This window comes from Carcharhinus amblyrhynchos, unplaced genomic scaffold, assembly GCF_965287045.1.
Source record: "Carcharhinus amblyrhynchos unplaced genomic scaffold, sCarAmb.v2.hapA scaffold_44, whole genome shotgun sequence".
Lineage (NCBI taxonomy): Eukaryota > Metazoa > Chordata > Chondrichthyes > Carcharhiniformes > Carcharhinidae > Carcharhinus > Carcharhinus amblyrhynchos.
The window spans coordinates 1,867,789-1,885,078 of NW_027649785.1; the positions used below are offsets into that span (position 1 = coordinate 1,867,789).

At 52.5% G+C, this 17,290-nt stretch overlaps 1 protein-coding gene and 2 non-coding genes across 3 annotated transcripts in view; all 3 read right to left on the reverse strand.

The window, feature by feature from the left end:
• Window positions 1-17,290, reverse strand: part of LOC145337165 (uncharacterized) — a 276,871-nt gene that overhangs the window by 147,459 nt on the left and 112,122 nt on the right.
• Window positions 4,513-4,703, reverse strand: LOC145337205 (U2 spliceosomal RNA). Its single transcript, XR_013885329.1, has one exon. It is a non-coding gene; the product is annotated as a U2 spliceosomal RNA (small nuclear RNA).
• LOC145337206 (U2 spliceosomal RNA) lies at window positions 15,062-15,252 on the reverse strand. The gene has a single exon (XR_013885330.1). It is a non-coding gene; the product is annotated as a U2 spliceosomal RNA (small nuclear RNA).

Here is a 17,290-nt window from a genome sequence, read left to right on the forward strand (position 1 = left end):
GTGGGAGCTGGTGGACCCCAGGGTCCTTCCCAGTGACCATGTCTGCAGTAAGTGCAGGTTGCTGGAGGAGCTCCAGCTCAAGGTAGATGAGCTGGCCTCTGAGCTACAGACACTGAGGCTCATCAGGGGGAGAGAGGCTGCCATTGTCAATGGGGTGCAAGTGACATCCACCCCCCCTAGACTGGCTAACTCTAAGGGTCAGGAACAAGAGGGGCCTGCTGAGAGGAGGAAGGAGGGTGGGGAGCGGAGGAAGGAGGGTGGGGAGCGGATGCCTCAGCCTCTCAACCTGCATAACGGGTTTGAGGTTCTTGCTTCCAGTCTGGACGAGAACGAGGGAGGTGAGGTTGGTGAGCAAACTGCACACAGTACGGTGATGCAGACGCAGGACATGGGCAAAGAGAAGGTGAAAAGGAACGTAGTAGTGATTGGGGATAGTGGGGTTAAGGGTTTTGACACTGTCCTTTGTCACAGTGACAAAGTGCACAGAAGGGTGTGTTGTCTGCCTGGTGCTCGGGTCCGGGATGTCGCATCTGGGCTGCAGAGGAACCTGGAATGGGAGGGTGAGAATCCGGTCGTTGTGGTGCGTGTGGGTGCCAACGACGTAGGCAAAATGCAAACTGAGGATCTGGGGAGGGAGTGTGAAAAGCTGGGAATGGAATTAAAAAGTAGAACCGACAAGGTGGTTATCTCTGGGCTACTGCCTGAACCGAGTGCAGACGGGCGTAAGGTTGATAAGATTAAGGAAGTGAATGGGTGGCTCAGGGATTGATGTGGGAGGAATGGGTTTGAATTTATGGGGCATTGGCAACAGTATTGGGGTAGGTGGGACCTGTTCAGGTGGGATGGGGTTGGTCTGAACCGTGCTGGGACCAGAGTCCTGGCGAATCGTGTAAATAGGACTGTAGACAGGGCTTTAAACTAATTGTGGGGGGCGGGGGGGGGGGAGAGGGTGCGAGGGTAGGTGACATTACGGGGTCTAAAGTTAAGGAGAGGGTACAGGTAAGGGAAGAGGCTGAGGATGTCCCAATAATAAAGGCAGTATGGTTGGTGGCGTTCTGGCAAATAGGGTCCAGGTGAAGGCTGGGGTGAAGGCACTTTATCTGAATGCACGAAGCATTCGGAATAAAGTGGATGAGCTGGTGGCGCAGATCAGCACAAATGGATATGATCTGGTGGCCATTACAGAGACGTGGCTGCAAGGTGACAGGGACTGGGAGCTGAATGTCCAGGGGTATCAAGTGTTTAGGAAGGATAGGCGGGAGGAAAAAGTCGGGGGGTGGGGGGCGTAGCTCTGCTGATTAAGGATAGCATCAGGGTGGTAGCAAGGGATGATATAGGAACCAAAGAGCAGAAAGTGGAATCGTTGTGGGTGGAGATTAGGAACAGCAAAGGGAGGAAGACGCTGGTGGGTGTCGTCTATAGGCCCCCGAATAATGATCTGGAGGTGGGGCGGGCTGTTAACGCGCAAATAAGTGCGGCGTGCAGGAATGGAACGGCCATAATTATGGGGGATTTCGATCTACATATTGATTGGTCGACCCATGTTGGACGCGGTGGGCTCGAGGAGGAGTTCTTGGAATGCTGCCGGGATAGTTTCCTTGAACAGCGTGTGTTGGAGCCGACGAGGGAGCGAGCTATCTTGGATTTGGTGGTATGTAATGAGGCGGGTAGAATTAGGGACCTTGCGGTGAAGGATCCTCTTGGGGAGAGTGACCATTGTATGGTGGAGTTTCTGGCGCAGATGGAGGAGGAGAAAGTGGGTTCCCGGACACGCGTCCTTTGTTTGAACAGAGGGGAGTACGGTAGGATGAGAGAAGAATTGGCGAATGTTGACTGGGGGAGCGCGTTGGAAGGTAGGTCTGCTGAGGAGCAGTGGAGGATCTTTAAGGAGATCTTTCTTGGTGCTCAGCAGAACTTTATTCCGATGGTTAAAAAGGACCGTAGGAGGAGAGGTAATAAGCCGTGGATAACGAAGGAGGTGAAGGAAAGTGTTAAATCAAAAGCGGAGGCGTTTAGAGTAGCTGAGAGTAGTGGGCGAGAAGAGTATTGGGAGAGGGTTAAATGTCAACAAAGATTGACAAAGAAGTTGATAAAGAAGGGTAGGGGAAACTATGAAGCTGGGCTAGCGCTTAATATAAAAAAGGATAGCAAGAGTTTTTATAAATCTGTAAAAAGGAAGAGGCTGGCTAGGGTGAACGTTGGACCCTTAGAGGATGAGAGGGGGGACTTAGTGGTAGGGGATGGGGAAATGGCTGAGGCCTTGAATAACTTTTTTGTTCCGGTCTTCACGGAGGGGGACGTGAATAATTTGCCGGGTGTTAGCGATGGAAAGGTGGTAGGACTGGAGGGTCTCAATGACATTACTGTTACTAGAGAGGCGGTGCTCGACAGACTGGAGGGACTGATTGTGGACAAGTCCCCAGGACCGGATGGAATGCATCCGAGGGTTCTGAAAGAAATGGCGGAGGTGATAGTGGATGCCTTGGTGGTTATTTTCCAAACGTCGCTGGATTGCGGGGAAGTGCCGGAAGATTGGAGAACGGCTAATGTTACGCCGTTGTTTAAGAAGGGTGGCAGGCAGAAGGCAGGGAATTATAGGCCGGTTAGTTTAACGTCTGTTGTAGGTAAAATGTTAGAATCCGTCATCAAGGAGGAAATAGCGAGGCATCTTGAGGGGAATTGCTTGATAGAGCAGACGCAGCACGGTTTTGTTAAGGCGAAGTCGTGTCTGACAAGTTTATTGGAGTTCTATGAGGATGTGTCTAGGGCGGTGGAAAGAGGAGAGCCGGTGGATGTGGTGTACCTTGATTTTCAGAAGGCGTTTGACAAGGTACCTGACAAGAGGTTATTGCAGAAGGTAAGGGGGCATGGCGTTGGGGGTGGGGTGTTAGCGTGGATAGAGGATTGGTTGTCAAATAGGAGGCAGAGAGTGGGGTTAATGGGTGCTATTCGGATTGGCGGTTGGTGACTAGTGGAGTGCCCCAGGGGTCGGTGCTGGGGCCTCAGCTATTTACCATTTATACAGATGATCTGGAGGAGGGAACCGAGTGTATGGTGTCGAAATTTGCTGGTGGCACCGAGATTGGTGGAACGGCAAATTGCGCGGAGGGTGTGGAGAGTCTGCAGAAGGATCTAGATAGGCTGGGCGAATGGGCCAGGAACTGGCAAATGGAATTTAATGTTGGCAAGTGCGAGGTGGTCCACTTTGGTAGGAATAATGGTAGGAAGGACTATTACTTACGGGGCGAAAAACTGCAGCAGGCGACGGTGCAGAGGGACCTCGGGGTCCCTGTGCATGAGTCGCAAAAACCCAGCCTGCAGGTGCAGCAGGTGGTCAGGAAGGCAAATGGGATGCTGGCCTTCATAGCGAGGGGGATTGAATATCAAAGTAGGGAGGTCTTGCTGCGGCTGTATAGGGCATTGGTGAGGCCGCAGCTGGAGTACTGTGTGCAGTTTCGGTCGCCGTACTTACGCAAGGATATTTTGGCCTCGGAGGGAGTGCAGAGGAGGTTTACTAGGCTGATACCGGAGTTGAGGGGGTTGAGCTATGAGGAGAGGCTGAATAAACTAGGCTTGTACTCGTTAGAGTTTAGAAGAATGAGGGGAGATCTCATTGAGACGTATAAGATGATGAATGGGATGGATAGGATAGGGGTGGAGAGGCTCTTCCCGCTCAGAAAGGACAGTAGGACTAGGGGGCACAGCCTAAAGATAAAGGTGGGGGTGGGGGTGGGGGTGGGGGTGGGGGGGCGGCGGTTTAGAACGGAGTTGAGGAGGAACTTCTTCACTCAAAGGGTGGTGAATCTCTGGAATTCTCTGCCCGTTGAAGTGGTGGAGGCTGCCTCGCTAAATATTTTTAAGACGCGGGTTGATGGGTTTTTGATAAGCGAGGGGATTAAGGGTTATGGGGAGAGGGCGGGAATGTGGAACTGAGCCGCGACAGATCAGCCGTGACCTTACTGAATGGCGGGGCAGGCTCGAGGGGCTAGATGGCCTACTCCTGCTCCTATTTCTTATGGTCTTATAATGTTCTTATGATTACTATCAAGTAAACCGGTTGGACTGTAACCTGGTGTGGTGAGACGTCTTACTGTGTGTGAAGCTGGCAGTGAGCACGTGTGGAGAGGAAGTGTTTGTTTGTAAGAGACAGAGCAGAGTTGGGCAAGCAGAAACTGATAGGCGAGTTGGGCAGACATGAGGACGGCCTGAAGCGGGATGTGGGGTTCACGTCAGACTAGGTGTAAGCGCCGCCACCGTTTGGCCTGGAGACAATTTCTTGAAGCTGCGATTGCCACTGGAGACAGGGACAACGTGTGTACGTGTAAAGAGTGGCATTGCGAGCGTTATGTTGCAAGCGATGGCGCGTTTGTGAAGCCAACCGTCTGCAGTCACTTGAGGAAAGAAGGAGCAGCGCTGGGAAAGCTGGTGATAGCAAATAAAGCCTGTTGGACGACATCAGAGTGAGTTGTGCGAGAGCTGTTTTTTGAAGTTTGAGGATGTCCCCAGAAAGGGGGGTGGTGCACCGTTCCCGGAGATACTGCAATACCAGGCCGATACGTGGAGTGGACGGAGCAAGCCCCTATTCCATCTCCCTGCTCCAAAAATCAATTTAATATATGGTCCCCAGATAAGGGACGTATCAGATATTAAACTGATAAGAACAGATACTACACTTGATCTTAGCCAAAAGGCCGAGAAGCGATGCCGGCGCCGCTCTTGAGTCGCCCAACTGTCATATGCCTTCCCTCTTTGACAACAGGCTGACACCATTCAAACACTTAGACACACATAAGCACTCTCAGCTGCAGTCTTGTCACCTTTCTCCCGGCCTTTCTCATTACAACACACAAGTCGCCTTTTCTCCCCTTTTTCACTGCCACTGCACCACAGTTATGTAGATGGCCCCGTACTCCACCAATCACTTAGCAGAGGGTTGTGCCTATTCACGTCTACGTCACTGTCGAGGCGCTGCTGTTGAACAAGCTTTTGAAAACAGTTGCGTGTTTTGCAGGCCGTGAGTGAGAATGCAGCGAGCGACTGTGCCCGTACAATACTTGCAGCACCAAAGGAGGCCGTTTGGCCTGGGCCAGAGCAACTCCCTTGGTGCCAGTCGCCCTACAGATAGTTTACCTTCAGATAATTCATTGTCTTTTGAAAGGCAACGCTTGACACTGCTCCCCGCACGCTCTCAGGCACACTGCGTTGCCGCAGCACAAAAAGCTTTCTCCTCTCCTCACCTCGCTCCTGTTGCCTGGAGTCCTGTTCTTGTCAGAGATTAAACAGCAACTATCTATAAGATCCGTGGGCTGTGTACTTCAAGGAATTCTGCTAGCCCAAGTCTCGGTCATGTGACGTGAGTTTCGGGAGATTAAACAGGGTCCTCTTGTTGAAACCATTGTGTTAGAACAATTAGCGATTAGGCCATTAGCACCATTCTTGGAGATTAAGACCTGCGAACTGCTGTTGGTTTGAACTCTGGCTTGGGCAGACAGACTGTCTTTTGGACTATTGTGTTCACTTGCTTAGAGAGTGAAGCCGGGAGCCCGAGCACCAGAACCCGAGTCACCTCATAGAATCCCTCCAGTGCAAAAGGAAGCCATTCAGCCTATCGAGTCTGCACCGACCACAATCACCCTCCCAGGCCGCATCCCTCTAACCCCACGTATTTCCCCTATTAACCTCCCTGAGACAAAGGGACAATTTAGCACGGCCAATCCACCCTAACCTGCACACCTTTGGACACTAAGGGACAATTTAGCATGGCCAACATGGAAACAACAGGTACAGCAGCTTGGGATATCAATGGGTGATGGGCTGAAGGGCCCCAACACAGGATAGAAATAACTGAGAAATGCCCTCTACGTCCGTTAGCAAGGTGTGGAAGTTTTTCCGCAAATTGCAGGATTTTACGCGTGCAACATTGGTGAAAGCCCGTCCACGGATTTGAGGCGTACACGGTCCGTGTTTCTGGCGCGTACAGATGCTCAGGAACCACGGCTGCTGTGTTGACCGTGAGCTTGGTTCTGGAATTGAAGTCCTGGTCACTTTGTGCCTCAGGCGTCCGAAGACTGGACTGGCACGTTGGAGTCGATGCTGAATTTCAGCATCGATGTCTGCTCGTGCCAAAAGGAGGCTCCCGACGTATGGGAAATGATCCACGTTGTCCAGGGGCTCACCTCGGATTTTGATAGCTGGCGGTGGCAGTTTTGTGTGGCAGGAGCGGAACAGAGAGCCGTTCCGATATGTCTTAGTGAATGCGTCGGCACTGGTTTGTAGTTCGACCTGAGCGTGCACGTACACAGGTACACGGGCGTCGTCTGCACCCTGCAGCTCGATGACAGAAGTTGGGGTGGTCTTGGCTCTGGCCTTGAGGAATCGCAGGTCGAATAGTTTCCCGCTATCTGGTAGGTTAACTGCAGCCCTGCGGGGTGCTTCAACGTACTGAGACGGAGTGTCGCTGCGAGGAAGACGGAGAAGAGCGTTGTTGCGATGACACGGCCCTGTTTGACCCCAGTCTGCGCACGTGTTGGGTCTTTGGTGGTTCCGCTGGCGAGCATCACGGCTTGCATGACATGGTGGAGCAGGCAGAGAATGGTGACGGATTTCTGTGGGCAGCCAAGTTTGAGGAGAATGTTCCACAATCCACAGGGTGGAAGACCTGAGATCGAAGAAGGCCACGTACAGAGGTTGATGCTGCTCCCTGCACCCTTCCTGGATTTGGACCATGCTGAAGATCATGTCCGCTGTGCCTCTTGTTGGGCAGAAGCCGCACCGAGACTCGGGGAGGAAGTCTTCGGCTATTGGGAGGAGGCTGTTGACGAGGATTCTCTCCACCTTTCCGGTGGCAGAGTGTAGGGAAATCCCTTTGTAATTCCTTTCTTGAAGATGCGGTGTCGTCTACAGAGAGGACTTCACTGATCGAGACGCGCTGTATTTTTTCACTTTGCTTTCTGTCTGGATAGCTTGTAAAGCATGCAGGTAAGCTCCTTGTGTATCGACAGAGGGGTGTCGGGGGCGCAAAGTCAGAAGCAATGAGGGGGCTCGGACACAGCCCTGTTGTGCTTCGCTCTTCACCCGCGTGGTGCCGTCAAACTGCATGCTGCAAGGAAAGGAGCGAGTGAGGCTGTGGAGGACTGTGCACTGTCGGTCTTCTTGTAGCGTACTCTGGTATACTTGCAGCAGGCCTGGGTCGGACAAGTTCCCCGACGCCGAGTAAACCTCAGCCGGTCAGCCGTCGCTTCCGGGAGTTTTACCCTTCTGAAAGGAGTCGACGGCCGTTGTCAGCTCGTCCAGAGATTACGGTCTGGCCAGGCTCTCCCGCCGGCCGTCGTCTAAGACCTCCGTGATAGGCGACAGGAAAGACCGGGAGGCCGTGCTGTGTGTCGGCATCGGGTCGTATAGTGCGGCCTAGAAAGATTTGCAGATCCTCAGAGTGTCAGTCTGTGAGGACTTTCCAGAGCTACCTTCTTCCTTCAGGCTGCTGATGGCAGAGGCCTCTCTGTGCACCTTTTGGAAGAAGAAAGGTGAGCACGTTTCATTTTGCTCCACGGAGCGGAGCCTGGATCGGAAGATGACCGATCACTCTTTACGGCGGGGCAGACACATTATGTTGTTGTTCGTCCGTCGTCATCGACGAGGGCCTCGACGCCATTAGTCATTTTGAGGCTGGTTGCGGTGTGTCCGAAGGTGTCTGATCAGGCCAATTTGGGCACGCAATGTCCTGGCGCATATTGGACAGACTTGCAGTTGTTGTGCTGGTGGCTCTGGACTTGCGCAGTTTGCGCTGAAGTTGTGCTTCAGCAATACACCTTGCTTTGTGAGCCTGACAGTCTTTGTGGGTGAGGCAGCGCCAGGTAGGGTGGTTTTGTGCCAGCGTTTCCCAGGTGGTCGTGTCAATGTCAAGCGACTTCAGGGAGGCCTTGAGTGTGTCTTTGAAACGTTTCTTCTGCCCCCCATGCGAGCGTCTTCCAGCAGAGAGTTGCCCAAAAAGGAGCTGCTTGGGTATGCGCTCGTCTGACATACGGAGGACGTGACCTGCCCACCGGGTCTGCGCTCTCGTCAGCAGTGTGTGGACTGATGGTAGACTTGCTGTAGAGAGAACTTCAGTGTCTGGTACTTTGTCTTGCCATCGGATGCGTAATATTCTGCGAAGCCATGTCGTGTGGAAATGATTGAGCTGTCTTGCCTGCCTTCGATACACAGCCCACGTTTCCCAGGCATGCGGGAGGGTAGTGAGTACCGCGGCGCTGTAAACCTTCAGTTTTGTTGCTGAGCCGATTCCCCGCCGTTCCCATACAGTGGAGTGCAGTCTACCCAAAGCAGAACTTGCCTTTGCTATTCTGCAGTTAACTTTTCTATCAGTAGTCGCTGCTTGGGAGAGGGTGCTGCCAAGATAAGTGAACTGGTCCACTGCCTGTAGTTTCTGCCCTTGGATTGTGATTATGGGTTCTGTGTACGGCGCACGAGGAGCAGGCTGGTACACGACTTTGGTCTTTTTAACGTTGATGGCGAGTCCAAAGTTGTCACAAGCCGTGGAAAATTTGTCCACGCTGACTTGCATCTCTGACTCTGGGCGCAGTCATCGGCAAAGAGGAAATCTCTCAGAACAGTCTCCTTCACTTTGGTAATAGCTTGAAGTCTCCTCAGGTTGAAGAGCTTCCCATCCACTCTGTACTTGAGGCTGATTCCAGCCGCACTGTCCTGGAAGGCATCATTCAGCATGGCAGTAAACGTCATGCCAAACAGCGTGGGTGCGAGCACACAGCCCTGTTTGGCGCCACTGGTGACTGGCAATGCTTCAGAGGATTCTCCGCCATCCAGTACTCTGGCCGTCATGGAACTGGCGAACCATCTGAATGAATCTGGGTTGGGGGGGTGGGCGGGCAGCCGAACTTTGACATGATCCTGCTTTCGCAGGGTTACCAAACGTTGTGTAGAGCTCGCGGTGCTGCTCCTGACACTTCTCCTGAAGTTGGCGCGAGGTAAAAATCATGTCAGTCGTCCCACGACCTTTGCAGAAGCCACACTATGACTCTGGAAGCAGGCCCAGTTCCAGATGAGTGACCAGACGATTTAGCAGGACTCTCGCGAGGCTTTTTCCTGCGACGGAGAGCAGCGAGATTCCTCGGTCAGCCTCACTCTCTCTTCCCAATTGCCATCTAGATCCAGTGGCAAGACAAGAGTCAAGCCGGCTGGAGGTGGGACTAGGTGCAGTGGATGACCAGGACGTCTTCTGTGTCTCGTCCTGCTCTTCGCGTTCCACGACGCTTGCAGAGACCGCCTTCTTGACCGTTGGACCTTCCGTTGGTCTCGTCCGCTCAATCCGCCGGACTCAGTCTTCACACGGTGGGATAGACAGCTCCCTAACTCACCGAGGGTCGAGACCCGTCGGCTACCCTCAGCCGGTTCAGCCGGCTTGTCGAGGCCGTTGCCCGGGGCGTGGCCGCTGTCGCGTGCAAATAGCTACGGGGAGCCACAGGTGAGAGCTGATTGCCAGGTGGGGACAAAGGATGGACAAACCGCCCTGAAAGGACGCGACGTGTTCCCCCACCAAAGGCACTACCCCTCCCTGACACCCCATACGTTCCCCCCCCCAGTACACATTAATGGGCCTGAGAAGGCGGTTTTTATACGAGAGGGCGGCGGAGGCAGGTCGAATGGGGAGCTGGTGATTTGAAAGAAGGAATGTGCAGCAGCAGAGTTGTGAGGAGAAGGCAGGGAAATAGCAGCAGGTGTTGGGAGAGCTGGTGCAGAGGTGGGAATGGGCTGGATGTGGCGTGTAAGTGATGGTGTGAACGTGCAGGTAGATGTCAGGAAGTAAGTGTGAGATTTGAGGTGGGCGGTGGGTGTGATTTGAAGAGCAAGCAGTAGGGGGAGCTGAGAGAGTTGTGTGTGGAGCTGGTGTGTGTGGTGTTTGTAAAATCTGTTGTCTCCTGTCTGGAGACAATACACATCTCTTTAAGCTATGCTGATGCTACCTCTGCTCACATTGTCTGCATCTTTAAGACTTGAATAGCAGGTTAGCTGTGAAGAGTTGCATGCTAATCAGTGTTGTGTAAAGTGTGTGTGACTTTACCTGCCCTTCTGTGATCAGAACCTTGCACACACCTGAGGAAGGAACACGGTTTCCGAAAGCTTGCGAGCATTGTTTGCTGGAGCAGAGAGACAGGTAAGAAATTACCTGTTAAAAACCTGTTTAAATAAGTTTAAAGCACTTTCGTAGTAAGAACTTACCTTGTAGAACTGTTTAAATCATTTCAAAGCATTTTTGCGGGCTTTCTGTATCTACCGCTTTAAGAATTCTAAGGGAGTGGATAGCAGGGAGTTGTGGGGGAGCAGGCTTTAAAACAGCGCCAGGTTTAAAAGGAGGCCTGGTGTAGACAGCGGGCAGCGTCGGAGCGGGCAGCGGAGTGAGAGGGAAGCACAGTGAGCTATTAGGGCTTAGGAGCAAAAGGGCTGGGGAGAAAAAGGGCCAGGTAAGTTCGTGTTGAAATTTTCCATACTACTAGTGAATAATGGAGGGGCATGTGATGTATTGTTTCTGTATGATGTGGGAGCTGGTGGACCCCAGGGTCCTTCCCAGTGACCATGTCTGCAGTAAGTGCAGGTTGCTGGAGGAGCTCCAGCTCAAGGTAGATGAGCTGGCCTCTGAGCTACAGACACTGAGGCTCATCAGGGGGAGAGAGGCTGCCATTGTCAATGGGGTGCAAGTGACATCCACCCCCCCTAGACTGGCTAACTCTAAGGGTCAGGAACAAGAGGGGCCTGCTGAGAGGAGGAAGGAGGGTGGGGAGCGGAGGAAGGAGGGTGGGGAGCGGATGCCTCAGCCTCTCAACCTGCATAACGGGTTTGAGGTTCTTGCTTCCAGTCTGGACGAGAACGAGGGAGGTGAGGTTGGTGAGCAAACTGCACACAGTACGGTGATGCAGACGCAGGACATGGGCAAAGAGAAGGTGAAAAGGAACGTAGTAGTGATTGGGGATAGTGGGGTTAAGGGTTTTGACACTGTCCTTTGTCACAGTGACAAAGTGCACAGAAGGGTGTGTTGTCTGCCTGGTGCTCGGGTCCGGGATGTCGCATCTGGGCTGCAGAGGAACCTGGAATGGGAGGGTGAGAATCCGGTCGTTGTGGTGCGTGTGGGTGCCAACGACGTAGGCAAAATGCAAACTGAGGATCTGGGGAGGGAGTGTGAAAAGCTGGGAATGGAATTAAAAAGTAGAACCGACAAGGTGGTTATCTCTGGGCTACTGCCTGAACCGAGTGCAGACGGGCGTAAGGTTGATAAGATTAAGGAAGTGAATGGGTGGCTCAGGGATTGATGTGGGAGGAATGGGTTTGAATTTATGGGGCATTGGCAACAGTATTGGGGTAGGTGGGACCTGTTCAGGTGGGATGGGGTTGGTCTGAACCGTGCTGGGACCAGAGTCCTGGCGAATCGTGTAAATAGGACTGTAGACAGGGCTTTAAACTAATTGTGGGGGGCGGGGGGGGGGGAGAGGGTGCGAGGGTAGGTGACATTACGGGGTCTAAAGTTAAGGAGAGGGTACAGGTAAGGGAAGAGGCTGAGGATGTCCCAATAATAAAGGCAGTATGGTTGGTGGCGTTCTGGCAAATAGGGTCCAGGTGAAGGCTGGGGTGAAGGCACTTTATCTGAATGCACGAAGCATTCGGAATAAAGTGGATGAGCTGGTGGCGCAGATCAGCACAAATGGATATGATCTGGTGGCCATTACAGAGACGTGGCTGCAAGGTGACAGGGACTGGGAGCTGAATGTCCAGGGGTATCAAGTGTTTAGGAAGGATAGGCGGGAGGAAAAAGTCGGGGGGTGGGGGGCGTAGCTCTGCTGATTAAGGATAGCATCAGGGTGGTAGCAAGGGATGATATAGGAACCAAAGAGCAGAAAGTGGAATCGTTGTGGGTGGAGATTAGGAACAGCAAAGGGAGGAAGACGCTGGTGGGTGTCGTCTATAGGCCCCCGAATAATGATCTGGAGGTGGGGCGGGCTGTTAACGCGCAAATAAGTGCGGCGTGCAGGAATGGAACGGCCATAATTATGGGGGATTTCGATCTACATATTGATTGGTCGACCCATGTTGGACGCGGTGGGCTCGAGGAGGAGTTCTTGGAATGCTGCCGGGATAGTTTCCTTGAACAGCGTGTGTTGGAGCCGACGAGGGAGCGAGCTATCTTGGATTTGGTGGTATGTAATGAGGCGGGTAGAATTAGGGACCTTGCGGTGAAGGATCCTCTTGGGGAGAGTGACCATTGTATGGTGGAGTTTCTGGCGCAGATGGAGGAGGAGAAAGTGGGTTCCCGGACACGCGTCCTTTGTTTGAACAGAGGGGAGTACGGTAGGATGAGAGAAGAATTGGCGAATGTTGACTGGGGGAGCGCGTTGGAAGGTAGGTCTGCTGAGGAGCAGTGGAGGATCTTTAAGGAGATCTTTCTTGGTGCTCAGCAGAACTTTATTCCGATGGTTAAAAAGGACCGTAGGAGGAGAGGTAATAAGCCGTGGATAACGAAGGAGGTGAAGGAAAGTGTTAAATCAAAAGCGGAGGCGTTTAGAGTAGCTGAGAGTAGTGGGCGAGAAGAGTATTGGGAGAGGGTTAAATGTCAACAAAGATTGACAAAGAAGTTGATAAAGAAGGGTAGGGGAAACTATGAAGCTGGGCTAGCGCTTAATATAAAAAAGGATAGCAAGAGTTTTTATAAATCTGTAAAAAGGAAGAGGCTGGCTAGGGTGAACGTTGGACCCTTAGAGGATGAGAGGGGGGACTTAGTGGTAGGGGATGGGGAAATGGCTGAGGCCTTGAATAACTTTTTTGTTCCGGTCTTCACGGAGGGGGACGTGAATAATTTGCCGGGTGTTAGCGATGGAAAGGTGGTAGGACTGGAGGGTCTCAATGACATTACTGTTACTAGAGAGGCGGTGCTCGACAGACTGGAGGGACTGATTGTGGACAAGTCCCCAGGACCGGATGGAATGCATCCGAGGGTTCTGAAAGAAATGGCGGAGGTGATAGTGGATGCCTTGGTGGTTATTTTCCAAACGTCGCTGGATTGCGGGGAAGTGCCGGAAGATTGGAGAACGGCTAATGTTACGCCGTTGTTTAAGAAGGGTGGCAGGCAGAAGGCAGGGAATTATAGGCCGGTTAGTTTAACGTCTGTTGTAGGTAAAATGTTAGAATCCGTCATCAAGGAGGAAATAGCGAGGCATCTTGAGGGGAATTGCTTGATAGAGCAGACGCAGCACGGTTTTGTTAAGGCGAAGTCGTGTCTGACAAGTTTATTGGAGTTCTATGAGGATGTGTCTAGGGCGGTGGAAAGAGGAGAGCCGGTGGATGTGGTGTACCTTGATTTTCAGAAGGCGTTTGACAAGGTACCTGACAAGAGGTTATTGCAGAAGGTAAGGGGGCATGGCGTTGGGGGTGGGGTGTTAGCGTGGATAGAGGATTGGTTGTCAAATAGGAGGCAGAGAGTGGGGTTAATGGGTGCTATTCGGATTGGCGGTTGGTGACTAGTGGAGTGCCCCAGGGGTCGGTGCTGGGGCCTCAGCTATTTACCATTTATACAGATGATCTGGAGGAGGGAACCGAGTGTATGGTGTCGAAATTTGCTGGTGGCACCGAGATTGGTGGAACGGCAAATTGCGCGGAGGGTGTGGAGAGTCTGCAGAAGGATCTAGATAGGCTGGGCGAATGGGCCAGGAACTGGCAAATGGAATTTAATGTTGGCAAGTGCGAGGTGGTCCACTTTGGTAGGAATAATGGTAGGAAGGACTATTACTTACGGGGCGAAAAACTGCAGCAGGCGACGGTGCAGAGGGACCTCGGGGTCCCTGTGCATGAGTCGCAAAAACCCAGCCTGCAGGTGCAGCAGGTGGTCAGGAAGGCAAATGGGATGCTGGCCTTCATAGCGAGGGGGATTGAATATCAAAGTAGGGAGGTCTTGCTGCGGCTGTATAGGGCATTGGTGAGGCCGCAGCTGGAGTACTGTGTGCAGTTTCGGTCGCCGTACTTACGCAAGGATATTTTGGCCTCGGAGGGAGTGCAGAGGAGGTTTACTAGGCTGATACCGGAGTTGAGGGGGTTGAGCTATGAGGAGAGGCTGAATAAACTAGGCTTGTACTCGTTAGAGTTTAGAAGAATGAGGGGAGATCTCATTGAGACGTATAAGATGATGAATGGGATGGATAGGATAGGGGTGGAGAGGCTCTTCCCGCTCAGAAAGGACAGTAGGACTAGGGGGCACAGCCTAAAGATAAAGGTGGGGGTGGGGGTGGGGGTGGGGGTGGGGGGGCGGCGGTTTAGAACGGAGTTGAGGAGGAACTTCTTCACTCAAAGGGTGGTGAATCTCTGGAATTCTCTGCCCGTTGAAGTGGTGGAGGCTGCCTCGCTAAATATTTTTAAGACGCGGGTTGATGGGTTTTTGATAAGCGAGGGGATTAAGGGTTATGGGGAGAGGGCGGGAATGTGGAACTGAGCCGCGACAGATCAGCCGTGACCTTACTGAATGGCGGGGCAGGCTCGAGGGGCTAGATGGCCTACTCCTGCTCCTATTTCTTATGGTCTTATAATGTTCTTATGATTACTATCAAGTAAACCGGTTGGACTGTAACCTGGTGTGGTGAGACGTCTTACTGTGTGTGAAGCTGGCAGTGAGCACGTGTGGAGAGGAAGTGTTTGTTTGTAAGAGACAGAGCAGAGTTGGGCAAGCAGAAACTGATAGGCGAGTTGGGCAGACATGAGGACGGCCTGAAGCGGGATGTGGGGTTCACGTCAGACTAGGTGTAAGCGCCGCCACCGTTTGGCCTGGAGACAATTTCTTGAAGCTGCGATTGCCACTGGAGACAGGGACAACGTGTGTACGTGTAAAGAGTGGCATTGCGAGCGTTATGTTGCAAGCGATGGCGCGTTTGTGAAGCCAACCGTCTGCAGTCACTTGAGGAAAGAAGGAGCAGCGCTGGGAAAGCTGGTGATAGCAAATAAAGCCTGTTGGACGACATCAGAGTGAGTTGTGCGAGAGCTGTTTTTTGAAGTTTGAGGATGTCCCCAGAAAGGGGGGTGGTGCACCGTTCCCGGAGATACTGCAATACCAGGCCGATACGTGGAGTGGACGGAGCAAGCCCCTATTCCATCTCCCTGCTCCAAAAATCAATTTAATATATGGTCCCCAGATAAGGGACGTATCAGATATTAAACTGATAAGAACAGATACTACACTTGATCTTAGCCAAAAGGCCGAGAAGCGATGCCGGCGCCGCTCTTGAGTCGCCCAACTGTCATATGCCTTCCCTCTTTGACAACAGGCTGACACCATTCAAACACTTAGACACACATAAGCACTCTCAGCTGCAGTCTTGTCACCTTTCTCCCGGCCTTTCTCATTACAACACACAAGTCGCCTTTTCTCCCCTTTTTCACTGCCACTGCACCACAGTTATGTAGATGGCCCCGTACTCCACCAATCACTTAGCAGAGGGTTGTGCCTATTCACGTCTACGTCACTGTCGAGGCGCTGCTGTTGAACAAGCTTTTGAAAACAGTTGCGTGTTTTGCAGGCCGTGAGTGAGAATGCAGCGAGCGACTGTGCCCGTACAATACTTGCAGCACCAAAGGAGGCCGTTTGGCCTGGGCCAGAGCAACTCCCTTGGTGCCAGTCGCCCTACAGATAGTTTACCTTCAGATAATTCATTGTCTTTTGAAAGGCAACGCTTGACACTGCTCCCCGCACGCTCTCAGGCACACTGCGTTGCCGCAGCACAAAAAGCTTTCTCCTCTCCTCACCTCGCTCCTGTTGCCTGGAGTCCTGTTCTTGTCAGAGATTAAACAGCAACTATCTATAAGATCCGTGGGCTGTGTACTTCAAGGAATTCTGCTAGCCCAAGTCTCGGTCATGTGACGTGAGTTTCGGGAGATTAAACAGGGTCCTCTTGTTGAAACCATTGTGTTAGAACAATTAGCGATTAGGCCATTAGCACCATTCTTGGAGATTAAGACCTGCGAACTGCTGTTGGTTTGAACTCTGGCTTGGGCAGACAGACTGTCTTTTGGACTATTGTGTTCACTTGCTTAGAGAGTGAAGCCGGGAGCCCGAGCACCAGAACCCGAGTCACCTCATAGAATCCCTCCAGTGCAAAAGGAAGCCATTCAGCCTATCGAGTCTGCACCGACCACAATCACCCTCCCAGGCCGCATCCCTCTAACCCCACGTATTTCCCCTATTAACCTCCCTGAGACAAAGGGACAATTTAGCACGGCCAATCCACCCTAACCTGCACACCTTTGGACACTAAGGGACAATTTAGCATGGCCAACATGGAAACAACAGGTACAGCAGCTTGGGATATCAATGGGTGATGGGCTGAAGGGCCCCAACACAGGATAGAAATAACTGAGAAATGCCCTCTACGTCCGTTAGCAAGGTGTGGAAGTTTTTCCGCAAATTGCAGGATTTTACGCGTGCAACATTGGTGAAAGCCCGTCCACGGATTTGAGGCGTACACGGTCCGTGTTTCTGGCGCGTACAGATGCTCAGGAACCACGGCTGCTGTGTTGACCGTGAGCTTGGTTCTGGAATTGAAGTCCTGGTCACTTTGTGCCTCAGGCGTCCGAAGACTGGACTGGCACGTTGGAGTCGATGCTGAATTTCAGCATCGATGTCTGCTCGTGCCAAAAGGAGGCTCCCGACGTATGGGAAATGATCCACGTTGTCCAGGGGCTCACCTCGGATTTTGATAGCTGGCGGTGGCAGTTTTGTGTGGCAGGAGCGGAACAGAGAGCCGTTCCGATATGTCTTAGTGAATGCGTCGGCACTGGTTTGTAGTTCGACCTGAGCGTGCACGTACACAGGTACACGGGCGTCGTCTGCACCCTGCAGCTCGATGACAGAAGTTGGGGTGGTCTTGGCTCTGGCCTTGAGGAATCGCAGGTCGAATAGTTTCCCGCTATCTGGTAGGTTAACTGCAGCCCTGCGGGGTGCTTCAACGTACTGAGACGGAGTGTCGCTGCGAGGAAGACGGAGAAGAGCGTTGTTGCGATGACACGGCCCTGTTTGACCCCAGTCTGCGCACGTGTTGGGTCTTTGGTGGTTCCGCTGGCGAGCATCACGGCTTGCATGACATGGTGGAGCAGGCAGAGAATGGTGACGGATTTCTGTGGGCAGCCAAGTTTGAGGAGAATGTTCCACAATCCACAGGGTGGAAGACCTGAGATCGAAGAAGGCCACGTACAGAGGTTGATGCTGCTCCCTGCACCCTTCCTGGATTTGGACCATGCTGAAGATCATGTC